This window comes from Lutra lutra, chromosome 1 (genome assembly GCF_902655055.1).
Source record: "Lutra lutra chromosome 1, mLutLut1.2, whole genome shotgun sequence".
In the NCBI taxonomy this organism is placed as follows: domain Eukaryota; kingdom Metazoa; phylum Chordata; class Mammalia; order Carnivora; family Mustelidae; genus Lutra; species Lutra lutra.
The window spans coordinates 168,625,153-168,651,746 of NC_062278.1; the positions used below are offsets into that span (position 1 = coordinate 168,625,153).

A 26,594-nucleotide genomic window follows, 5' to 3' on the forward strand; every position below is an offset into this window, starting at 1 on the left:
GATTGGCAGAATAGTCCAGTTAGAGCAGAAAGCAGTACCTCAGGGAGAGGGATTGGAGAGGGAAGGAAGGAGGAGGAGTGCTCCCTGAGCACCTACTGCGTACCAAGGCCTGTACTTTCCTGTTTCATTTCCTCCCAATAACCCTTGACAGCAAGTCTTCCTGCTCCTGCACCACCTGAGGGAGAGGCCAAGAATCACAGCAGTGAGGGCAGGGCTGGGATTTGATCTCTGACATAAGAACCCAGGGCCTACCCCTCTGTGCAGAGGAGAGGAGATGGTCGGGTTTATCAAGGAAAGAAATGTGTGTTCTCCCCACCAATAGCTGCAGTAGGAATCTGCTGGAAAGGGGGCAGTAAAGAGGGGCTCAGGGCTCCTGTTGGGGCTGGGTGTGGTCTGAGGCTGGGAGGAGTCAGGTAGAGGTTAACCAAGGAGGTGATGGGAAAACGCTGTGCGTTGGCCATGACCAAGAGGCAGGTGGACCCCATTAGTTGCTGTGTGTGGGGCTGCCTAGGCAGGGCGCCTTTTATCTGGGGGCTGTCTATCTCAGGGGCTAGCATGAAAAACAGGGTGTGGTTCTGGGAAGGCTGGAGAGGTGGGCCAGGCACCAGAGGGCATTACCTGAGGCCTACCCCTTAGAATCCTGGGTGGTTAGTGTCTTGGTGAAGGTCACATTGAGTTGGGAGTCTGGGGTAGGTAGTTTGTGTGGAATGTGAACACTGGAGATGGTGGGAGGGCTGTGGGACAGACTGTTGACAGACTGTTGACCCCTCTGTCTCTTATTCCCACATTCTCAATCTCTGTTTCTGGTGTGGACCATTTCATTGCACCTTCAATCCTGTTTTTGTTTGTTTTGTTTTGTTTTGTTTTTTTAATTAAATTTTTGAGGGAGTAACACATTCACAGGGTTCAACAATTAAAAATTATTAGAAGTTTAAGAAAAAATAAATACAAATAAGATATAAAAATTTTAAATTAAAAAGGAAAGAAAACAAAAGAAACAAAAAGGGTAAAATGTAAATAAAAATTATTAAAGGTAAAGTAGTGCAAATTGTTTTTTCCCCTCCTATACTCCATAGTCCCAACTCCCACCCACCCCTTCACCTGTGATCACTGTTAGCATTTTGTGTGTCCTTCAGACTTAATTTAAGCAGATGTTTTTCTTCCTTTTCCCAAAAAGTAGCACACAGTTCACACAACACAGTTCACAGTTTTGTTTTTGTTTTTTTCCTTTAATGGGATTTCTTGGCTATCTTTCCATATCAGTACATAAGAGAGTTCATCTTTCACCTGACATTTCACATGACATTTCTTTGTCTAGATTATAAGCAATGTAGCAAGGAATACCTTGTACATACAGCATCTCACACACAAGTGTATCTGTAGGATAAATTTCCAGGAGACTATCTTTGACAAAAAGTATACACATTTATAATTTTGATATTGCCAAATTGACTTCCATCCTTTGTCCTCTTCCCACTTCAACCTCCCTCGTTCTCTGCGCTCTAAACCACACTGGCCCACACTCCTTTCCCACTTCATGCCCCTTCACGTGCCATTTCAGCTGCTCTCCTCCTGGTTTCCTCCTTCATTGCCCAGCTTAAGTCTTACTCCCTAAGAGAGGCCCTCCATGGCTGCTGAGCCTAAAAGCACACCCACTTCCAATTCTAACATTCTCTAGTCATTCCCTTTGTCAATTGACCATAATCCTAGTTCTTATGCTGATTTATCAGTTTGCTGCATGTCCTCCCCCATCAGACCTTCAAGTCCTTGAGGGCAAAGACCTTGGCTTATTCACTGCCATGGATCCAGGGCTAACACAGGAGCTGGCTCATGGTAAGCACAACAGAAATCTTTATTGACTGAATGTTGAATGAATGAACAAATGAACAGGTTCAAACCCCTTCTCCATCACTTCCCAGCTTTGTCCTTGGATTAATTACCTTCTCAGAAGGGTTCCTCATTTGAAGATCAGAAGTTTCAGGTAGTAATGTGTACTGGTGATTGTATCAAATGCCAGATACATGAAAAGTTTCCATAAATGGTAGCTATCACTTGTTTTCCTTTCTTTTACCTGAAAAATTCATCCTTTCTGTCAGGCTTAAAGACCTTGTACATCTTTACAAAGAATTTCTTTTTTTTTTTTTTTTTTAATTATTTATTTATTTGACAGACAGAGATCACAAGTAGGCAGAGAGGCAGGCAGAGAGAGAGGGAGGAGGAAGCAGGATCCCTGCAGAGCAGAGTGTCTGATGCGGGGCTCGATCCCAGGACCCTGGGATCATGACCTGAGCTGAAGGCAGAGGCTTTAACCCACTGAGCCATCCAGGCACCCCTACAAAGAATTTCTTATTGAGGCGTAGCAAATATATAGAAAGAACACATATCAATTTCTTTCTCTCTCTCTCTCTCACACACACACACACACACACACACACACACACACACACACTCATGTATCCACCTCCCAAATTAAACAGAACATTCCAACACCGGGGTAAGTTTCCATGTTAGCTTCCCCCAACCAATGACACCTATTCTTTCCCTTCTCTCTTTGATCTGAGATCATGGCATGTCCATTCTTCCCTCAAACTATTTGACTCATTTCTGTCCTCATTCCTCTTTTCTAAAAACTCTAGCTCTTTGACTTTTCCTGCACCAAGCCAGAGGTTTTTAAAGTAGAGGACATGCAACCCAGTGGGGTGCAAGGTGATGCCTGCGATTCCACTCTTAGGCATATGCCTGGAAGAACTGAAGATAGGTACTTTTTTTTTTAAAGATTTTGTTTATTTATTTGACAGAGAGAGAGAGAGATAGTGAGAGAGGGAACACAGCAGGGGAAGTGGGAGAGGGAGAAGCAGGCTTCCTGTGGGAGCAGGGAACCTGCCTGATGTGCCCAGGCACTCTTAAAGATAGGTACTCTAATACCACATGTATATGCATGCTCACAGCAACACTATTCATGATGGCCTAAAGATGGAAACAGCCCAAATGTCTATCAACCGATTGTGTATGGTGGAGTATTATTCAGCCATAAAAAGAAGTTACTGATACATGTCATGTGGATGAACCTTGAACACATGCTAAGTAAAAAGAATCAGACATACATAGTCACATGTTGTATGATTCCATTTATATGAAATATCCAGAAAAGATAAATCCCCGGTTATAGAATGCATCTTGGTGGTTGTCAGGGGCTGGGTGGAAATAGGATGGGGAGAAACTGGTTAATGGGTAAGGTGTTTTGCTTCGGATTGAGGGAAATATTTTGGAACTAGAAGTGATTGCACAATACCGTGAACATATCAAATGCTACTTAATTTTTCACTTTAAAAGGGTTAAGTTTATGTTATGTGAATTTCACCTTTATAAGCTTTTTTTTTTTTTTTTTTTAAATGAAATAGCCACTCTTGTCAGCGGAGAGGTTTGAATGAAGCACAGACTCCCTAAGTAAAGTGCAGCAGCTGGGGGCCACCGAAGGAAGAAATGGCCTGGGGTCAGCAAGTGTGGTTTTGCTGCTCTATCCTAAGTAGTAATGATATTACGAGAAGAGATAGGTATAATTACAGCTAACATTTCTATGTTTAATACTAGCCAGGAACTGTTCCAAGTGCCTTATATCTTAAACTCACTAAATCCTTTAACTCTAAGAGGTGGATATGATCACGTTTTCTTTACAGATGAAACTGAGGAACTGAGGTTTAAATGACTTATCTCAGTCACAAATGAGGAAGTGGCAATCTAAATTCGAAACCAGGCAATCAGATTCCAGGTACTGAAGTCTCAACCCCCAGGCTCTGTTCTAAATGCTTCCTATGTTTTATCTCATTTAATTCTGTGAGGTAGACGTTATTGTTATTACTCCTATAAAGAGAAAAAACCCACCAAAAACAACTCTCATGGGCCTTCTGTATTCAATGCCCTCCAGTCTTTCCTCTGCATTTATTTGCATGTTGGTCCTCACATAGCCATCTTATCTTTCTCATATTGCTTCATCTTCATTTTCCTATACTGCACATATTACTATCTGAATTTATTTTATATTTTCTTTTGGTCTTTCATCTCTAGAAGGCAGGGCTTTTGAATGCAGATTTCCCAACAACCAGAACAATGTGTGGTACACAATAGGCTCCCATAAAAATTTACATAAATGAATGTTGCACATTATTGGGTAGTTTTGTGTGCCTGTGTTTGAATAAATAGCATCCTACCATACAAAATGTTCTTACAAAAATATGTCTTGGATTAGCACATAGATCCTGCTCATTTTTTCTTTTTAAAGGTTTCATTTATTTATTTGAGAGAGAGAGAGAGAGAGAGAGAGCTAGCCTGCGCAAATGCTGGGGTAGAGGCAGACTCCCCACTGAGCAGGGAACCCACAAGGGGCTCCATCTCAGGACCCTGGAATCATGACCCCAGCCCATAACTGGGATCTTTTAAGACAGATAAAATCCCATACTGTGGATGTAGCACCGCTTATTTGTAGTTTTCTACTTAATTAACTCAAATCTTTGCCAGGGTATCTCTAATGCAAACAATATGGCAATAAACGTCTTAGCACATGCCTGTTTGTGCTATGGGTACACATTTCTTTAAAATTAGTGCCTAAAAGGGGAACTGCTGGCACGAGGGGTATACGCATAAAAAGTGTCAGTAGATAACGCCAAACTGCCCTCCCCATAAGCAATCCTGCCTGAATTAGGGTACATAACAGGTTTTCATATACTTTGGACCAGACTGAATATTATCAGTCTTGTTAACTTTTTGCCAAACTGATGGGGAAAAAGGTCCCCTAATTTACGGAGAGAAAAGTGAGGCTCAGAAAACTTTTATGGTCGGGTGACTGGCTGGCTCAGAAAAGCATGAGACGCTCGATCTTAAAGAGTCCCACGTATGGTGTAGAGATTACTTACTTAAATAAAATTTAAAAAAAAAAAAAGGAAAATTTAGGGACTTTCCCATACAACACATAAGTAGCTGAGTGGCGATTCGAATTCCAACATGCCTAAGGATAGCGCCAAAGCTTTACACAGTATACGGTGCGTCCTCCGGTTAAGTCTGATTATCTCCGGGCCTTGTGATGCTGGCAGGCTGGCGTTCCTCTCGCAGTTAAGCCCCGGACTCTTCTGGGAGTCCCGGGTGGCCCTTCTCGATTGCCAACATCACCCACCGAGCGCCAACCTGGACCGGGCCCACAGCAGCCCGGGATCCGAAATGGCGACTGGCGACATCACGAGGCCCGGCCCCCTAGGGGGCGGGGCCCGAGTTCAGACTAGAGTGATAGATGCCCGAACCAAGTTTGCAGCCGAGGCTCGGCAGGCTCGCGCAGAAGCAGAGAGCCAGTGGCGCCGCAGGTCGGGAGGAGGAGCACCGAGTGGAGGGCTCATTTGCCGGGGCCGCCCGAGAGCCTCTTCGTCGCGGGCGTTGGGGCCGCCATCTTAGATGGCGGGAGTAAGAAGAGGACGAGCTTGAGACAGGAAGGCTTTCCTGCGGCTCTCCTTGGGCCCGGAAGAGGGCCAATTGGCCCGGCTTTGGGGCGTGTGCCCCGAGGCGCGGAGCGCGGGTGCGACGATGCGGGGACTGCCCGGGGCCCCGTCCCCTGGGCTAGGGACGCGCCGAATGTGACCGCCTCCCGCTCCCTCACCCGCCGCGGGGAGGAGGAGCGGATCAGACGCCGCCGCTGGACGACGGGACACGGAGGCGGTTCGGCTCCTTCAGGTAGGCGGCAGGGTCGGCCCTGGCTGCGGGGGGGATCCGAGCGGCGGGGCTGAAGGGGCAGAGTTCTCCAGCGTCCGGGCCTGGGAGACGTTGATGGAGCGACCCGGCAGCTGCCGGGTGGGGGCCCGGGCCAGGCCGCTGTCACCCCGGGTGGCGCTGGACGGGCGGGAGCCCTGGAGCCCGGTGTCATGGCCGGCCAGCCGAGTTTCCACATCCCCACTCAAATTTCCTTGTGTTTCGGGGAAACGTGCTAGCGCCACCCCTGTACTCGGTGCACATTCCTTATATTTTGGTAATGGGAAAATCTGCCCAGAATAGCCCCGTATCTGTGTTGTCATTCCGGTGGACTAATTGCTTTTCTTTCTGGGTGCGGATGGGGGGGTGTCCCAGTCTTGCATCTTATCTCAGAGTCCGTCACTCAAGTGACACCCTTATAGGGAGGATGAGAAGAATCGGGGACGAGAGGAGGAAGTGGGTCAGTGCCCCACCACAAAGATATAGGGGGCCTCGCCTTGGGTTTCGGGCCTCTGGGTTACTAATGAAAGGTTTGGGATGCGTATACTGAGGTTTGGCCCTGGGATGCTTTGGAATGAAGATCCAGGGCTGTCTTTTGTGTAAAGTGAGAGCCGCCAGGACGCTTGGGTTCTGCAGCTGCAGAGGTTCAGCAGAGCTATTCGATGCCCAGAAAGAGGAGTTGGAACATCATGAGAGGAGAGGCGGCTGTGTTCATTCATTGTTCTTATTTCAGGGCTCTGGGTGTGCCCTCTGGTATTCATTTCTCTGGTGGGAAGAATGTTAGGATCCCCTATGTCTCCTTGAGATGTGACCGGCTTCTAGAGAGTCGTTTAATCTAAGTAGGGACGAATTCAGCTCACGTTCGTGGAGTATTTCTGCCTGCTTCGTCCTCTGTGGGCTGAGTGGAGGGAACCTGCTCTTCTTTCTTCTCACCAAGGCGTGAAAACAATGCGCTATGATAAGGATGGACTTACTGAGTGTTGTGGGAATTTGGAACAGCTAGTTTTGCCTGGGGGAGTTGGGGAAGCTTGAACACTGGAGGGAACTTTTGCGGCCAGTTTTGGACTGATGAGTAAGTCCTTACCAGGTGAGGAGAGGAGAGCATTATAAGCTGAAGAACCGCTGGTACAAAGGCATAGAGACATGCAGGAGTTGGGATGAGTTTGGGGTGCAGGAAGGAAGTGGTGAGAGATGAGGGTCTAAAAGAAAAGTTGTGGATCTTTGTTGGAGACAGTGAACTAGTTGATTTAATTTGGATTATTTTAAGTGAATATTCTAATTTTTTCTTGCTGATAACTAATTTCTCCCTTTATGATGTTGAAGCTGATAGTAACTGAAAAGATGTACTGTGTTAAAGCCATTTAAGGACATTTTTGATAAGTGCCTTATGTCAGATGTTTTGCACTTACACGGTGGTGAATGAACTGAACTTCATATTCGTAGGTGTTTTTGTAAAAGATTTTTCTAACCTTTTGCTTGCTCACTAAAATGTTGACTTTATGCATGTAGCGCATGCTGCTAATACTGCCTTTTAAATGGCTGTTCGCAATAAAAACCACACTCCCCAGTCATGTAGAAATTGGAAGATTATTTGAAACAGCTGAAAGTATTTTTAATTTTTTGTGTTGTATATTTAGTAAACTTTCTTTGCATTGATTCTGTGGTTTTCAATTTTGTTATAAAGTCTTTAGTTCTATGAACATAATTTACCCCAAATCTCTCTATTGTTGTGATTAATGCTTAAGGTAATGTGATTATTATGGTCTTAACAGACTTTAGCTAGCAGTTCCTGAGTTTTTCTTGGGTTGTGATTACATGCCACTGAAGAACATTATTAAGAGACTTTTGGCTTGTTTTCACCCTTATCACTTCAAGGGCTAAGCTGTTTAAAATGCAAGAGAAACATTTGACCCCGTTGAACACTGGATACTTGGAAAAATAAACCTGTTAGTGTTTCTGCTGGAAAAGCTTATCTTTTAGGTATGTGGTGTTTGTGATTAAAACTTGTAGTGGGGTTGCTTAGCCTTGTTAAAACTTTTGTCAGTAGTTGAAAAGTGTAAGCCTTCAAAGTAGTAGGCTTGAGTGAAATACATTAGAACATATTTTATGGGATTTGGGTTAGCAGAAGAAAACAGGGAAACAGATTAAGCTGGTCATTTGTAATGAAAAGGATCTAAAAGGTGAAAGGGAGAATGGTTAAACATCAAATATTGTATTACAACTGCTCTGAAACTAGTTGTGTTTAGTTTAAAACATGCCATTTGTGAAAACCAAAGTAGGTGGTTTGCTGTGAGGATTAAACAACAACTTCTTGGAAGTTAAATTTCCAGAAGTACTAGGTTACTTATTAAATGGAAAATACAATTAATAACTTTAAATTACTATTTCAAGTAGTTTGTTAGTAGTAGATATATGATTCTACTACATTCTAATTTCAGATAAAACTTTGTTAGTAACCTGCCTAAAAATAGAAAAATGTTACATGAGGGAATGCTTTTGTTTGCATGTTAGGAACATAATAGGCCATACATAATAATCCTGGTCTTGGGAGGAGCTTGTTAGCCAAACAGCATGCCTTAATGTTGACTTGCAGAAGAGAATTTTAAATATTGCTTTTGAAAGGCAGTGGACTGTGTGACAGGAGGGGGTTTATGAAACCATAAAATCAAACTTGTAAAGGTTTTTTGTTTTTCAAATTGTACAGGTCATGGAAATCATTTCTTTAAAACTAGTTGAAAAATTGCTCACCTTGACTAAATTAATTGGAAGACCAAGGAACAATGGGCTTATTTACGATGAGGTTGTGTAGAGTTATAGGTTGTTGTATTGTGTGTGTGTGTGTTTATGTGTATGATTGGTTCAGAATTCCTATTTGCTAAACTGACTAGGTGCTAAATGTAACACTACATGTTTGCATTACAATTTAGTTAGTATTTCTGGTATAGGGCTATACTGCCTTGTCTATCATCGACATGATAATAATGGTGGGGTATTTTATTCTTGCCTTAAAAGTAGAGTAAAAATTGCTTAATTTTGTATTAAAGTTTTCATCTTTTATTTTACAGTAATTGAATCATTTTGTTCCTCCGTTTCTCCCAGAATACTTGTGTAGCTCTCATTGATTTTCCTGGTTAACTTCAGAGCTTTTTAGCCTTTCTTCTAAAATTGCTCCTAAAATCCCAGTTTAACCAAGGAAAATGTCAAGTGGGTGTTGTTTCTTTGTTATTGGTTTTGGCCCAGGCTATCTCAAGTCTCTTTGGCAAATCACTCATAAAGTGTGTTAATTGCTTCACATTCCAATCAGTGTACATAGTTTTTCTTGAGGAACACTTGACACATAGTTTTATTTTTAGACCAGATTCTAAGGGATTTTACAGAGGTAGGGATTAACAATCCCAAAGCTAGTTTCAAATTTTTAAATCTTTGTGATTTTTGAGATTGTTGGTATTTTTGGCTAATGAATGGAAAGCAGCGGGCAATGACAATGTTTTAGGGGTCCCAGTATGTTTAAGTGCTGGTGAGGACCTTGTGGATTTTGCTGGTGTCCTCTTCCTCTTTCAACCTGTTGGATTCCATTTATTGTCATATAGTAACAAGCATAAGTACATTTTTACTGTTGGAATCAGGATCTTCTATTTATTTTCTTCCACCCTGCTATGGAAAACAAAAGTGGTTTGACTTCTTTGAAGGTACTTAATACTAGGCATCACAGTTGGGACAGTGTTTACTTTTTTCCATCCATGTACATTTCTGATGGAAGAGTCAGGCTAGTTACTGTTTAACTGTGTTAATATGTCTTTAGAATTAGGAATTTTCGTTCCTTTTTTCTTTTCTTTTTCTTTCTTCTTCTTCTTCTTTTTTTTTTTTTTTAAGTAATCTCTACACCCATCATGGGGCTCAAATTTACAACCCCAAGATCAAGAGTCGCATGCTGTATTGACTGAGTCAGCTAGGTCTTAATCTGGGTATTTCTGAGGCATCCTTTACAAGCATGGATAGCTTTTAACATCTCTCCATTACCTGGGTTTGGGATGGATGAAATCCTGAATTTTCCCTGGAAGAATATGACTTTTGTTCTCTGTGGCAGATCTCATTGGGAAACTCAGAATTTCTAGGAGAGGCATTTCTCTGGATTGAGAAGATCATTCAGAAAGGAACTACCATTTGCATTTAAGATAATTTGTTTACAGTAGAAAAGACTGGAAAGAGTTCAAATGTCCAACATTAGTGAAATGATTAAGTAAACGGTGGTACAGCCACTTGATGGGGCACTGTACTTGTCATTAAATATGGATTATATGACGCATTGATAACATGGAAAATGTTGAACACAAAATTATGTATCTGGAACGATTACAGTTTTATTAAAAAATACAGTGGAATATCGTTCAGTATAAAAAGAGATGGTGTACTGATACATTCTCCAACATGTATAAACCTTGCAAACATGTTAAATGAAAGAAGCCAGTCATAAAAGACCATATATTTTATGATTCCATTTGTATGAAATGTCCAGAATAGGCTAGTCCACAGAGACAGAATGTAGGTTAGTGGTTGCCAGGGGCTGGAAGGAGTATGGGAATGGACAGCAACTGTGATAGGGTTTTTTTTTTTGGAGGGATGAAAATGTTCTCAAATTGATTGTGGAGATGGATGCACAACTCTTGAGTATAAAAAAACCATTAAATTGTACACTTCAAGTGGGTGAGTTGTATGTGAATTACATCTCAAGCTGTTTTGAAAAAAATCTCAAAACTTACACATGGGAAGAAAATACATGTAGATGTTAACAGTTACTGTTAAACAGTAGAAATAAGAATAATGTTCTTTGGGGCTCCTGGGTGGCTCAGTGGGTTAAAGCCTCTGCCTTGGGCTTAGGTCATGATCCCAGGATGCTGGGCTGTCTGCTGTGTGGTGAGCCTGCTTCCTCTTCTCTCTCTCTGCCTGCCTCTGCCTACTTGTGATCCCTGTCTGTCAAATAAATAAATAATAAAAAAAAGAATAATGTTCTTTATACTTCTTATATTCTCTGAATGTGTTGCTTTTATAATAGAAAAATGCATTTAATAAAGTTAATTAATTGGGGCACCTGGGTGGCTCAGTCGTTAGGTGTCTGCCTTTGGCTCAGGTCGTGATCCTGGGGTCCTAGGATCGAGCCACACATTGGGCTCTCTGCTTGGCATGAAGCCTGCTTCTCCCCCTGCTTGTGTTTCCTCTCTCACTGTGTCAAATAAATAAATCTTTATAAAAAAAGTTAATTAATTGTATTCATGGTGTGGGTCTTTATGTTACCCCAGACATTCAGTCACTGTCAGGTTCCGTTGACAACTATATTTTTGAGCTTCTTTTAGCTGTTTTCTTTTTTTCTCCAGATTAAAGCAGGCTTTTCTTACTATTAGCCTTGAGTGTTGTTAGAACGTCCAAAGTGAACTCCACTTTTTCTTATTTCTTCCTATGGCAGTGCTTTCTCCACATTGCTATCAGATTCACTCTTACTATGCAGATTCTTAAAAATTAAATTTTATTAAATTTTTTGAATAGATAATACCGTCACATGCCACAAAATTCAAAGGATACAAAACTTTTGGCAGAGTAAGTAAAGTGTAGAGTAATTCTACCTCCCCCTTTGTTCCCCAGCTACCCAGCTTTCTTTCATGGAGGGGAATAATGGGGTTTTTAACTACCCTTTTTTTTTTTTTTTAAAGATTTTATTTATTCGAGCTCGAGAGAGAGGGCACTCGAGTGCACAAGCAGAAGGAGGGTAGCGGGAGAGGGAGAAACAGGCTCCGTTGAGCAGAGAGCCTGACAAGGGCTCTCTCCCAGGACCCTGGATCATGACCTGAGCTGAAGGCAAGATGCTTAATGGACTGAGCCACCTAGGTGCCCCTTATGTATCCTGTTTTGTGATGATAACAATATTCAAATGTAGATGTACCGGCCTTACTTCTGTTGGCAAATCTTCCAAGAGTGTCCATTGCATATCGGACTAAACATAGTTCTTGCTTAATGAAGATTCCTCATACTATCTTTGGTGGAATTCAAAAGTCTTTTTTTTTTTTTTTTTAAAGCACTTACGTAGGTGCAGTCTAGTGTGCTTCATGCAGGGTAAATGAGGCAAGTTCCTGCCTTCAACGACCTTATCTAATGAGGAGAGATTGACACAATTTCCTTACTTTCATCTGTTCCTCTTTTAAGAGCCATTTTGAACACCATCTTCTAAATATCATTTCCTGATCTTTTTTTCCTCTTCTCACTCATTATTTTGTTTCCTTCCTTGAGCCCGGCCTTGAAACTTTACTGCATTTACTTTTCATGCTATCATTTCTGAGTTTACTGTCCTGTTAGATTATACAGAAAAATGTATACTCCATATGCAGTTCCTTATTTATTGATGTTTGTAAAAAAAAAAAAAACTTTGAGAGGCTGAGGGACCATGGTTCTGTGCTTCAGTGACAGTGTTGAGTCTGCATTCCAAGACATAATACTAGGTTTTATTTATTTATTTTTAAAGATTTTTATTTTATTTATTTGACAGACAGAGATTACAAGTAGGCAGAGAGGCAGACAGAGAGAGAGGGGGAAGCAGGCTCTCCACCGAGCAGATGGGGGGCTCGATCCCAGGAAGCTGGAATCGTGACCTGAGCCAAAGGCAGAGGCTTTAACCCTCTGAGCCACCCAGGCACCCTAATACTTTTATAAGTATTTATAATATATTTATAACTTTATTAACTTTTATAAGACCTATTTAACCCTAAATGATTTCTTTTTTTGGGGGGGAGGTACTATGCACTATAGATTTTACATGTATTTATTGTGACACATATGAAAGTATTTGTTTACTCCTTTCCCTAGAAGACTGTATCTTAATCACCTTTGACTACCCAGAGTTTAGCATAATGGCTAACACCTGATTGCAGCCAAATTGTTGATTGTAAGGTGCTAAATAGTGTTAATTGAATTTTTTGTATAGATATCCTACGACTCTGGCTAAGTTCCTTAAAGGTGGGGCATATCTTATTCTTGTTTATAAATCTCTAGTTCTTGAAACTTTGTCTTGGTTATGTAACAAACATTAACTGAACGAGTGGAGATTCAGAGGTTAATCACCTATGGACTTAGTTCCTTCCTACTGTCCATCACAAACACACAAATGCTTACTATTAAGAGGATATACGTACTAAACTTAAACTCAGAACTTTGTAACATAGGATGTAAGTAGGATATCTGTTGAAGGAGTCATCTTGCTTATTGGCCTCCCACTCCATGGGGCTTTATTTGTAGATGGCTTGGGGTTCTCACTGCCAGCTCCATGAGGGCTTTGCCTGCTTTAGCAGTTCCCTGATTCCCTGGCCTAAGCACTTTTGTCATGCTGGCTATTTCCCTCTGTATTCATAGGCTTTATACATGGAAGAGCATTTTAACCAGAGGAAATGTGAGGGGGTATGTGATATTCTACCTTCCTTCACATTAGTCTGGACTGGAATTAGAGTGCAGTTGTGAATTGTGAGACTAGAGATCATGACCTTCATGACTCATGTTTAGCTAACAGTGTGAAATGGGCCCCTTAGGCTTTTTTGGAGGGAGACAGGTAAACTATACATAAAATTTACCATTTTAGCCATATTTGAGTGTACTCTTCAGTGGCATTAAGTACATTCAGAGCATTGTGCAACCATCACCACTATCTATTTCCAGAACATTTTCATCATCCTGAACAACTCTGTACCCATTAAACAAAACTCTCCATTCCTTCCTATTTCTGGAAATTCTACCATGAATTTGCTCATTGCAAGTACCTCATATAAGGGAAAATCATTCAGAATTAGTGATACTGCATCTGGTTTACTTAAAGTTTTTCTAAGGCCCATCCATATTGTACCATGTATCAAAATTTCATTCCTTTTTATGGCTGAATAATATTCCTGTGGGTGTGTGTAAGGTATTTCGTTTATCCATTCGTCTGTTGATGGATTCTTGGGTTGTTTCCACCTCTTGGCTGTTGTGGATAATGCTACTGTGAATATTCGTTTACAAGTGTCTGTTTCAGTCTCTGCTTTCAATTCTTTTGGGTGTATGCGCCTAGGAGTGGAATTGCTGGATCATATGGTAATTTGCTTTTAACTTTTTGAGGAACTGCCAAACTTTTTCACAGCAACTGCACCATTTTACATTTCTACCAGAAATACATAAGGGTTCCGGTTTCTTGACATCTTTGTCCATGCTTGTTATTTTCCATTTTTTTTTTTATAATAATTATCATAATGGGTGTGAAGCAAACAGGAAACTTAGAAGTTGCATATTTGGCTATATTTGCATCTGATAGATTCTTTTTACCCTTATAAATTTATTTGTACGTAATGCTTTTCAAAGACGTATCATACAACTAATGATTCATCTTTTTTGAAAAGAATAAATTTTTTTGCTAAGCTAGTACATGTAGTTGGTGTAGTTACCTTCTTTATACCCTGTATCCTTTTAATTTTAAGTGTATTCTGTCAACTAGTGAAAGATGATTTCAGTTAATCCTGCAAGATAGGATCTTTTAAATGAAAAAAGTAGAGTACTAAAATTAATACATGGAGATCTAATCTTTATAAAGAAAAATATTTACAAGTGCATAGAAAATATTAGGTACATATGTCCATGAATGTTGGCAAGGGCCATCTCTAGGTTATTATTTTTTGTATTTTTCCATGTTTTTCAGCCCCCCCCCATGAACATGTAGTCTGTAATTAGTGGGTTTTTTTTTTTAAGATTATTTATATTTTAGAGCACATGTATGTGAGCACATGGTTGGGGGGGATGGGAGGGATGGGGCAGAGGTGGAGAGAATCCTGAAGCAGACCCCTTGCTGAGTGCAGAACCCCATATGGGGCTCAATCCCAGGACCCTGAAATCATGACCAGAACCCAAATCAAGAGTTGGCTGCTGGGCGCCTGGGTGGCTCAGTGGGTTGAAGCCTCTGCCTTCGGCTCAGGTCATGATCCCAGGGTCCTGGGATCGAGCCCCGCATCGGGCTCTCTCCTCAGCGGGAAGCCTGCTTCTCCCTCTCTCTCTCTGCCTGCCTCTCTGCCTACTTGTGATTTCTGTCTGTCAAATAAATAAATAAAATCTTTAAAAAAAAAAAAAAAAGAAAACTATAAAAAAAAAAGAGTTGGCTGCTTAACTGACTGAGCCACTGAAGTACCCCTGTACTTAGTATATCTTTTAAAAAACTAATCGATTGGAAAATATAAGTTATTACAAAAAGCCTGTGTATACATGTGCATATGACATCTGTATGGGATTATAAACTTGGAGAAAATACCAAAAAGTAATGGAAGGTTGTTAACACAGGTTACTTGGTGGGGTTAGAAGGGGGAAGAAAGGGAAGGGTAAAGCAAAGAAGGGATTTAAAAAAAAATTAGGTACTATAGAAAAAAAAGCAGAGTAGAAGTTTTATAAGGTACTGAGGATGGGGAGGGGTTGCTATTTATAATGGGTGTGTTTGTAAAGTCATTAAATACAAAGATTTAAAAAGTAAAAGACTGTACTAGTCTTAATCAGACTTGTTTGCAAACTTTTCCTCTTCTCTACTCCTGGATACAGTTTGGCTTTTATTTTACCTCTGCATCTGTCTATTGAAATGCTACCCCTTCTAGTTCAAGTACTATAGTGAAGTCATCCTTAACTGTCCACCTCTTTCTCCACTCAAGTTAGAGGTAACCTTTCCACACTCCCAATTTCAGAGTTTTCTTTTTTTTTTTTTTTAAGATTTTATTTATTTGTCAGAGAGAGAGGGAGAGAGAGCGAGCACAGGCAGACAGAATGGCAGGCAGAGGCAGAGGGAGAAGCAGGCTCCCCGCTGAGCAAGGAGCCCGATGTGGGACTTGATCCCAGGACGCTGGGGTCATGACCTGAGCCGAAGGCAACTGCTTAACCAACTGAGCCACCCAGGCGTCCTCAGAGTTTTCTTTAAGGGGCACCTGTGTGGCACAATTGGTTGAGCAACCCACTCTTGGTTTCAACTTAGGTCATGATCTCAGGGTTGTAAGATCGAGTTCAGTGAGGAGTCTGCTTCAAATTCCCTCTCTTTCAAATAAATCTTAAAAAAAAAAAAAATGTCACTACCTCTCCGCCCCTCTGCCCCTCCCCGCAAAAGGCTGCCATATTTTGTTGTAGGCCTGCTTGTTATCCTGAAGGTTCTTAGCACAATGCCTAGCACATAGTCTTTGGTAAATGATGGTCCTTCTACTTTAAAAGCTTCTGGAAGGCAAGGGGCAATGTCTTTGTGAATTTTATATTCTTCAAAGCAGCTAGCGGTTGAAAGTAGATTCTTAGAAATTGTTGAATGGGGGCGCCTGGGTGGCGCAGTGGGTTAAGCCGCTGCCTTCGGCTCAGGTCATGATCTCAGAGTCCTGGGATCGAGCCCTGCATCGGGCTCTCTGCTCAGCAGGGAGCCTGCTTCCTCCTCTCTCTGCCTGCCTCTCTGCCTGCTTGTGATCTCTCTGTCAAATAAATAAATAAAATCTTTAAAAAAAAAATTGTTGAATGAATAGTGCTCCTTATTCTTTTTTTCCTCTCAGTTCTATGACTGGTTGCAGTATATACAAAAGCATCTGGTTCCTTAGATAATATATTAGTTATTTTTATGTTGTAGATAGTGATTTAGTATCCATGAAAAAGGTTAGGATAAATATTGTAATTCTATCTTTTCTCCATTAATATTTTATTCAGATACTTGAGCACCTAATTTTATGTAAGGTGCACTCTACTGGATGATGGAGTATAATAAGATGTAAGAAATATAATATAAATATAAGATATATAAATAAATATAAGAATTTCCTTAAGGCATTCATTCTTTGATGTATAATTACATAGGTTACATTTTCATGTTTTTTTAATCCTGTGGCAAAGTACCTAGGTATAATTTAGAGCTTTAATGAATTAGTGGCCTAATTACAGGGGAAACTTGTGCACATGTTCTTGTTTTATTCTTGAAAAGTTAATTTAAATTATTTTCTGAAAAAAAAAAAAGATACTATAGATTTTTACAGGTGCCTTCTTGTAATTCTACAAAGTTCTTAAGGCAAGCAAGGTGGGTACCTGTGGGGATACCACTAAAGACTAAGGAAATCTTTTCTGTATGAGAGCCGTTGACTCTGGAAGGAATTATAGGAGATTTGACTGAATCAGATGGTTATTTCTTAAAATTGTTCTGCCAAGTTTGAAGGACTGTCTCCTATCTCAAGGATAGATGCTAGTGTCTGCCTGTGCCAGTGTGCAAAATAGTGAATTTATTTATATTTCATGTCTTTATTCTTGAGGAAGGCAAAGGCTATTTTTTAAGTTCTTGTTGATTATGCAAGATTTGCCACTAAGATTCGTGCCTTTTTTTTTTTTTTTTTTTAAGATTTTAGTTTATTTATTTGACAGAGGTCACAAGTAGGCAGAGAGAAGAGAGAGGGAAGCAGGCTTCCTGCTGATCAGAGAGCCCAATGTGGGGCTCGATCCCAGGACCCTGAGATCATGACCTGAGCCAAAGCCAAAGGCTTAACCAAGTGAGCCACGTAGGCACCCCAAGATTCATGCTTTTATGTGGAATAGAAATGAGCAGTACAGGGTTGCCTGGCTGGCTCAGTTCGTAGAGCATGCAACTTTTGATCTGAGGGTTGTGAGTTCAAGCCCCACACTGGGCATAGAGCGTACATTAAAATATATATATATATATTTAATTAATTAATTTAGTGATACAAGGTTAAGTCAGTGTTTCCAGGTATTAGCAGGGTGAAATATCTGGATGGTTTTTGTTTCCCTTCCTTCCCCTTTATGCAGCCATCTTACCACCTCATTATTACCTGACCATATGAATGTTCATCCCTAGACCAGATTTTATTTGTGCATTATATATGCTGGTACTTTTGTTAATGGTATACTTTGTAAATGGGTCTGTTCATTTTAAAATTAGCAGTGTTAACTACCTAAATAAAGAAACTGACAGGTTTGGAGATGAAAAGTAAAACTTGGGCTGAAAAAGAATTCAAGATAAAGTGACTTTAAATTAAAAATAATGAAAAACTAATTTATGGCAAGGGTTAAAAATGAAATTGTTCCTAGAGGTCTTTTACTGTGGGGCTGATTGGATTGCTTTAACATATTGTTTTGAACTAGCTGATTTTTAACCCAATTACTTTTTAAAAAGTTAAAATCTTTCCTAAACTTGGGCAGTCCTGAACTTTTGCAAGGGTAGAGTGTCACATTTCCTCATGTGTCTTTATGCTACCCAGTCATCTGATGAAGTTGCCAGTTTGTGGTCAGAAATTGAGAAAGAGGAGTGAGGAAACTCAAAATATTGACACACATACCACCGTGCAGTGCATCAGAGTGCCCTTTTGGACTGGTTGGAAAACTGTAACCTAAGCCTTTTCCAAACTAGACATATTATTATTTCCTAGCTTGGATGAGATGGCTTTTGATTTTTTAAGTATTTGAACATGTCTGTCAGCAGAAACTTTTTCTTTGTGAGGGTAATTTTTTCCAGTGTTGTGTGACCAATTGAATAATAATAATAATAAAGGAACAAACACTTACTGAAGGAAGCTTGTGGAAATCATGAAAAATTGATCACCCAATCTCTCAGGTAGACCAAGGCTTGACTGAAGGAAGGAATGAGCTTAAAGGAGAAACGAATAGTGAAGTTGCATTATAAGCACTTTAAAATATGGATATTCAATTATGTTTTCACTCTGCCAAAAAGTAAAGGTTTTTAATAGCACAGGCAGTTTCAGCCACCGTTACTCATACTGAGTATACGTTCTTGTGCGATTTTTATTCCATTTGAAAAAAGTGATCTGTTTTGTTATTCTCAGTTTTCACAAGCCTTATAGTTTGACTGTGGCACAGGTGAGTGTGATTCTTTTTTGTCTAAAGATACGTAAAAACAAGAAGACCTATAGATTATAGCTTACCTTTATTGTTACCTGCCATGTTCTTTAAAGAGCTGACTTCAATTCATTTAATCTTCCCAACAGCCTGATGATATAGGTAAATTATGATCTTTATTTTAAAGAGGAAGAGAGAGAGACAGAGTAAATACCCTAAATGCAGCCCATCTATTTAGGGAGAGATGAAAGGGATTTTCTAGGGTAATTTGGACTCCATCCTATACCCTAGCTTCATTGTAGAAATTAGCCCCTATGTATGATGCAAACTTGTTTTTGTTAGAATTCTGAGAATGCCTTCCACATCCTACTTTTCTTTATGATCTGTGATAGTTTTCTTTCCTTCTTACAGGCCGTATATTATTGACCCCTCCTAATCCCTGTATTATGTTTTTTTTTTTTTTTTTTTTTTAAATTTCTTTTCAGCATAACAGTATTCATTGTTTTTGCACCACACCCAGTGCTCCTGTATTATGTTTTAAACTAAATACTGAAGTTCTGGAAGGCAGGGATCCAGGTCTTAAACTAATTTGCCTCTTCAAGTACTCATTTTTCATAGAACCCTCAGAGATAGCCCCTTTGAAGAGTTTTCTTAACTTTTGTTGACCTAAATGGAAATACTTATTTCCATTATTCTTTTTTCTGTAATGAATGAATCATTTTGCTAATACTTTATATGTGAAAACTTTTCTTCAATATTTGATTTAGGGATTTAGTTTAAAATAACACGTTTAGAAAAATTCTTTCTAAAATGTTTTCTTTTTCCACTAATCAGTGTTTCATAAACTTCTAGGAAACATGCTATCACTTGCTTATGTGTAAAGCATACCCGGTTTATGCAAGTACAGGGGAAGGATTGTGAGCCTACCCTGAAGCCTTTAATCTAAAGCTTGGAGTGATTGGGGGTACTCACCTGATAGTTTATCTTAAACATTTATCACTTAATGGAGGGACTTCTCTTTTTGGAAAGTTTTCTGTGCTAATTTTGCCAATTCTCTCTCTCTTTTTTAAGATTTTATTTATTTATTTGACAGAGAGAGAGAGATCACAAGTAGGCAGAGAGGCAGGCAGAGAGGAAGGGAGGAAGCAGGCTCCCTGCTAAGCAGAGAGCCCGATGCGGGGCTCAATCCCAGGACCCTGGGATCATGACCTGAGCCGAAGTCAGAAGCTTTAACCCACTGAGCTACCCAGGTGCCCCTAATTTTGCCAATTCTTATGAGAGTGTTTAAAATGCTGGAATTTTAGGGGCGCCTCGGTGGCTCAGTCAGTTGAGCATCCAACTCTGGATTTCAGGTCAGGTGGTTATTTTAGGGTGGTGAGATTGAGCTTGGGGTTGGCCTCTGGGGTGAATGTGGAGTCTGCTTGAGATTCTCTCTCCTTCCTTTGCCCCTCCCCCTGCTCTCTCTCTCTCTCAATAAATAAATAAGTAAATACATAAAATCTTTAAAAAAAGAAGGTGCCTGGGGTACCTGGGTGGCTCAGTCAGTCAAGCGTCTGCCTTCAGCTCAGGCCATGATCCCAGGGTCCAGGGATCGAGCCCCCATCGGGCTCCCGGCTCTGAGGGGAGACTGGCTTCTCCCTCTCCTTGTGCTTGCATGCACACGTCCTGTCTCTCTCTCTCTCAAATAAATAAGTAAAATATAAAAAAATTAAAAAGATGCTTGGAATTTTATGTGATAGATAATTCTGTGGAAAATAAGCATAGTGCAAAGATATCTAAAATGATTTATTGGCTTCTATTTTAAAACTTCATTATGGGGGCACCTGGGTGGCTCAGTTAAGTATCTGCCTTCAGCCTCGGATCAAATCATGATCCCAGGGTCCTGGGATCGAGACCCTCATTGTACTCCCTGCTCTGCGGGAAGCCTGCTTCTCTCGATCCCACTCCCCCTGCTTGTGTTCCCTCTCTTGCTTTGTCTTTCTCTGTCAAATAAGTAAATAAAATCTTAAAAAAAAAAAAAAAAAACACCTGCCAAACTGTTTACAAAAATAAAGTTTCATTATACAATTAAGTAGTTAAAGCAGAGTAGAGATACATCTTTGGAATTGTATTATGATCGGAATGGCTATTAGTGGCTTTAAAAATTATGAATTACTTCGTTTATTTCATTGTTACCATTTCTCCTGCTTTATATTCTCAGTCTATTTTCTGATTTATCAGAAAGATATTTAAATATTAGAATACTTGAATTAGTTTACTAGTTAAAATGTAAACTGACATATACTTCAAATATAATTGTATATCATATAGTGTAAATAGAGCTACTTTTACCTGTATTTTACTTAAAGAGCAGTGAATTGGGATATTTTATATTTCTCTTACGCATTAAGTCACTGTAAGTTGTACATGGCATTTGGTTTAGTTTCTCTTTATCTTTGATATTAAATCTTACTTCTCCTATTCTAGAAAAGTAGAAATAACCTTTTTGAGGAAATGAAATCCCAGCAGAAAGGTATTCTCCAGAAAAGTTGTGTTCGTTAATTTTAAGTAATTTAGCAGTGTGTTGTTGTCCTGTACAAGTCCAGGATAAACTAATGGGTAAAGTATCCAGAATTGCCCCATGCAGGCTCTGCAGAGGATCTCTGGGAATATGGAGGCACTTTCCAAAGAACAAATGAATAAGATAGTGTATAGTCAATGTTGTTCTAAGTAATGTGAGAGCTAAACAAGCTCTTTCACAGTTGATCTGTGCTTTGGAACTTGGGGCTTAAGTTTTGAACACAGTATAACAGTGGTTAAGAGCTTTAGGCTTTGAACTCAGGCTGGAGGTTTAAGGGATATTTAGAAGAGTTCCCGATTATTATAATCAATAGAACCACCATTGTTTGTATAACAGTTGTTAATGGGTAACATTTTCTGTCTCAGGCTAATACTGTGTGCTTTCCATATATTATTTAACCTTTACATGTTTATAAAACATGCCAAATAGAGGACAAGAAATACAAGTAAATCTTAAATTTAGATGTCAGTAAATAAAAGGCTATTTAAAAATACAGGCACCTAAAAAAAAAAAATCAGGCACATTAGTATAATCAGGTCATTTATGCCAGATGTCTAGACTTTTAAAGCTCTTGCTGCCAGTTCCTCCTCCTCTCTTTTCAAAACAGGGAGAAACTCAGGGCAGCTAGATAAAATTTTAACAGAATTTTAATTCTAGAGTAGTACCCAGGTTATTTTGATGTATATGAATTCTTTTATATTGACCAATATTCAGAATTAGTCATGGTTCATAATTCAGCAGTGTTCTACTTACATGGAGATTTTTTTTTAAAGGTGATGTTTTTTCTTTTTTTTTTTTTAAGATTTTATTTATTTATTTCACAGAGTTCACAAGTAGGCAGAGAGGCAAGCAGAGAGAGAGGAGGAAGCAGGCTCCCTGCTAAGCAGAGAGCCCGATGTGGGGCTCGATCCCAGGACCCTGAGAGCATCACCTGAGTGAAGGCAGAGGCTTAACCCACTGAGCCACCCAGGCGCCCCTTACATGGAGATTTTATCTAAGGTGCATTTATTGCCAACTCTGGGGAGAACATTTTTGGAATGAAGGTAAAAAAGAATGACTTAAAAGAAATTTATATAATCTTCACTGTATTTGTATTAAGTACCTATCCATTTATTGAAGATTGTGGGAGCTTTCTGAATAACAGATTTTTTATATATTCTGTATTCTGTATTGTTTAAAGGATAAGAAGAAAGGCCAACTTAGAAAAAGCACTAGAAATATAGCTGCTCTGAGATAATTTAAAGGAAATCACTAATTATTTAGAAATGAAGTAAAAATCTTTTAAATATGAAGAATAATTTAAATTGTCTGTGTTAATATAAGGCATGGTATGTATTTTCCTGTCTTCACATACTGGTCTTATCCATTCCTTGTAAACAATATTTATTTCAAAGTAGTATTATAGTAATAACATTAAAAGTCATTTTATTTTTTATTTTTTAAAAGGTTTTATTTGAGAGAAAAAGAGCATGAATTGGGGGGAAGAGCAGAAAGGAGGGAGAAGCAGGCTCCCTGGCAGGGAGCCCATGAAACTCAATCGCAGGACCTAGAGATCATGACCTGAGCCAAAGGCAGATGCTTAACCTACTGAGCCACCCAGGTGCCCCTGAGAATATTTTATTTTTTAAACCAGTGTGTTGTAATAGAACTGGAATTTACAGTCTGAGGGTTTGAAAGTTTTTTGTTTTCTTTTAAATTGTGACAAAGCCTTTTGAATTTTACAGTTTCTTCTAAAAAAGAAATAGGAATGGTACCTGCTTTAGCCTGTCTAATTCTCACAATCCTGTGAGGTAAAGGAGAGGAGAGCTGAATAAACTGAAGCATGTCAAATTGTAAATTCTCTTGACTGAAGTATACTTTCTGAAATCAGTCTCAACCATAGAGAATGCATTGCTGCATTCTCAGAAATTAGCTTTTAGGTAGATTGCTAAAGAAGTTCTTAAAACCTTATCTTAAGACACCAGCATGCTGGCTGCTTTAGGTATGTTTGCTCTACCACTTTAATATTTTTAAGTAAAATGTAAGACAGTATTTGAAGAAGAACTCAAAAATGAGATTTTTCAGAATGTCTGATTATAGAAGAAAATTTAAAATGTGGATGAAATATTTACATTGTGTGTGTGCTCCGTGTGTGTGTTCTCCTCAGAAAGGCAATAGAAAGATTTATTTGGCAGGTTGCCTTGGCTAAGGTAGGGAGAGGGTAAAACAAAGCTTTAACCCTGAGTTTGCCGAACTGCTTCTTGACTCTTCTAGGCAGAAGATTTAGGACTTTTTGACTCCTTTTTTTCTTTTTTAAGATTTTATTTATTTATTTGAGATGAGAGAGACAGTGAGCATGAACTCGGCGGGAGGCGGGTGGGAGGGTGATTTGTACAGAGGAAGAGGGAGAAGGGGACCCCGCACTGATCAGAGAGCCCAACTGCATCCCAGGACCCTGTGATCATAACCTGATGCTTAACTGACTGAGCCACCCAGGTGCTCAGAGTTTTAGATTCTTGTGTACTGAATTCCTGAAAAGCTTCCTTTTTAATCAGGATTGTTTAAATTGGTTTTTCTTCCCATGGTTCAAATGAATCTAACCCCATCTTTCAGGAAAGGAGCTGTGATAAGATAATGAGAAGTGTTCAGTGAGTGTTCCAGTTCAATCTCCAGAAGTTGGTAGAGTAGCATTTCCAGATACACATTTATGCCTCAGATTAGGCTTTAAGGTGGGAGATGGACCTTGAAGCAGAGGACTCAAATCACTTGAAATTATACCCCGAGTACTGGTAGTTAAATTTTCGTAATTGTAGTCTTTTCAGATTTTACTTGTCCTGAGGCTACTTAAAAGTACTTTGTATGTTTTGCTCCCTAATAATCTTGTGCCTTAAACATAGCCTTGTTTTCAAAACATTTTTTATACCATCTGCTAAACCCAAAATGCAAAAACAATGAGACCCTCCCAGGGCTTTTGAAGTTTGTTTTCTAACTTAATGTTTTATCAATCTGGCACTTTTTTTTTTTTTTTTTTAGATTTTATTTATTTATTTGTCAGAGAGAGGGAGAGAGAGCAAGCACAGGCAGACAGAATGGCAGGCAGAGGCAGAGGGAGAAGCAGGCTCCCTGATGAGCAAGGAGCCCGATGTGGGACTCGATCCCAGGACGCTGGGATCATGACCTGAGCCGAAGGCAGCGGCTCAACCAACTGAGCCACCCAGGCGTCCCAATCTGGCACTTTTTATTCATTTTTGGAAATACCTCTGAATGCATCAGTTCATTCAAACTATTGCTGGAGCTGGGCCACAGGGTGAGAAGGCTGAAATGAATGTGTTGAGTTTAAAATTAAAATACTTTTATCACAACCTGGTATTCTCCTGGATTATGAGCATCAGAATAAATTATACAAGTTTTTTTTTCTTTTTCTTTCTTTCTTTCTTTCTTTTTTTTTTTTTAAAGATTTTATTTTTTTTTTGACCTAGAGAGAGAGACAGTGAGAGAAGGAATACAAGCAGGAGGAGTGGGAGAGGAAGAAGCAGGCTCCCCACTAAGCAGAGAGCCGGATGCTGGGCTAGGTCCTGGGATCATGACTTGAGCCAAAGGCAGATGCTTAACGACTGAACCACCCGGGTGCCCCACAAGTGTTTTTTTCTAAGATCACTTCTCAGCAGTTTATTAGGAATTGTACTAGGAAATAATTTGATTTCTTTAAAAATTTTCACAAACATGGTATGGCTCCTATATTTACTACCCTCTTACTTTGATCCTTAACATGTTTACATACCCAGAGTGTAACCTGCTGTAACCGGTTTCTCAGCTACATGGTGCTTTGTGTAGATTGCATAGGGATTGTGGGAACAGTTCTCAGAACTCTGCAGACTCTCTGGAAATATAGTACAGCTTTTTGCCTTCGCCAATAGAGCTGAAGAAGAGTAGTTGAATGGTAAGTGCTTTGCTCTTAATAGCCATTTGATTTCTTGCCTGAGGTCAGAAGTGCAATATTATGGAGAGAACTTATACCTTGCTTTACCAAACGTTTATATGTTTAAAAAGTTAATTAATTTAAAAAGTTAAAAAGTTAATAAAAAGAAATTAATTATTTCTGGAAAGTGTAAGGAGATGAAAATTACTTCCTTTTGTCTTCAGGGCTTTCTGCTTACCATATAGTAGAAAGCTCATTGGCTATAACTGGTGTGTGTTTATGGAAACCCTCAGGAATGTATTCCTGATTTTATTTTATTTTATTCTATTTTTTAAGATTTTATTTATTTGAGAGAGAGAGTGCACAAGAGAGCACTAGTGGTGTGAGGGGCAGGGGGCAAAGCAGGCTTTCCGCTGAGCAGGGAGCCTGATGTGCGACTTGATCCCAGGACTCTTGGAGACCTGAGTCGAAGGCAGCTGCTTAATCGACTGAGCCACACAGGTGCCCCTGTATTCCTGATTTTTAAAAAATGGGGTTTTACTATAAAAGTTAAGTTTTTCTTAACATTCCTGTATTTTTTAATTATTGAAGGAGTTTGAGAATTTATGTTGAGCTATAGAAATCAGCTGATTAGCTCTTGCTAATAAAACTTTTGACATTCAGGGGCGCCTGGGTGGCTCAGTGGGTTAAGCCTCTGCCTTCGGCTCGGGTCATGATCCCAAGGTCCTGGGATCGAGCCCCACGTGGGATTTTCTGCTCGGCAGGGAGCCTGCTTCCCCCTCTCTCTCTGCCTGCTTCTCTGCCTGCTTGTGATCTCTCTCTCCCTCTGTCAAATAAATAAATAAAATCTTTAAAAAAAAAAAAAACTTTGACATTCAATAGTCCATTGTTTTTATTCACAGAGAAATTGATTTTATCCTTTTACTAAAATGAAAAATTATTCTTAGGACTTTTGTTATGGCCTATGGTATTTGAACCATAGCAAATACAGAGAAAGTAATGACTACTGTCTGATTATAGAATCATTTGCAAGCATGATGTGAAAATGTATCAGCTTCCCCCAAATTTAGCTTTTACATGTTCTGGAAATTGTTGTTTGTTTTTTCTCCTTAATTGTACTGAATGTCTGGTTAGTTTTGTGGTTGACAACATCTGTATATGAAGAACTTGTTAAATTAGCATCCAAGAACCTAAACTATAACTAGCATTGTATGGTTATGCTTAAGAAAGCATTCTTTTTTTGGGACATGTACCCAGTATATTTGGGTATTACTGTTTTTTCTTTAAGCTGAACTCTTTCCACTTCCACACCTGAAATCCTTCTCTTTCTAGACATTCTTTTGCATTCTACGTGATCTTATGCATATTTAAAAACACAGTTCTACATTTCTTTAGTAGGGGCACTGTAGTTTAAAACCACTTTTTATTTTCAGTGTTTTTTTTTTTTTTTTTTTTTAAGATTTTATTTATTTATTTGACAGAGGTGTAGGCAGAGAGGCCGGCAGAGAGAGAGAGGAGAAAGCAGGCTCCCCGTGGAGGAGA

The 26,594-nt window shown here is 39.6% G+C and overlaps 1 protein-coding gene across 3 annotated transcripts in view; it reads left to right on the plus strand.

Annotated features, from left to right (window-relative positions):
• Positions 1 to 5,579: 5,579 nt before the first annotated feature.
• RAF1 (Raf-1 proto-oncogene, serine/threonine kinase) overlaps positions 5,580 to 26,594 on the plus strand; it is an 85,579-nt gene continuing 64,564 nt past the window's right edge. For 2 of the 3 annotated variants that reach the window (XM_047744305.1, XM_047744325.1), the window contains exon 1: positions 5,580 to 5,715. The gene's annotated coding sequence lies outside the window, so the exon portion shown is untranslated. The remainder of the gene's footprint in view (positions 5,716 to 26,594) is intronic. The other variant, XM_047744314.1, reaches the window with a different exon arrangement.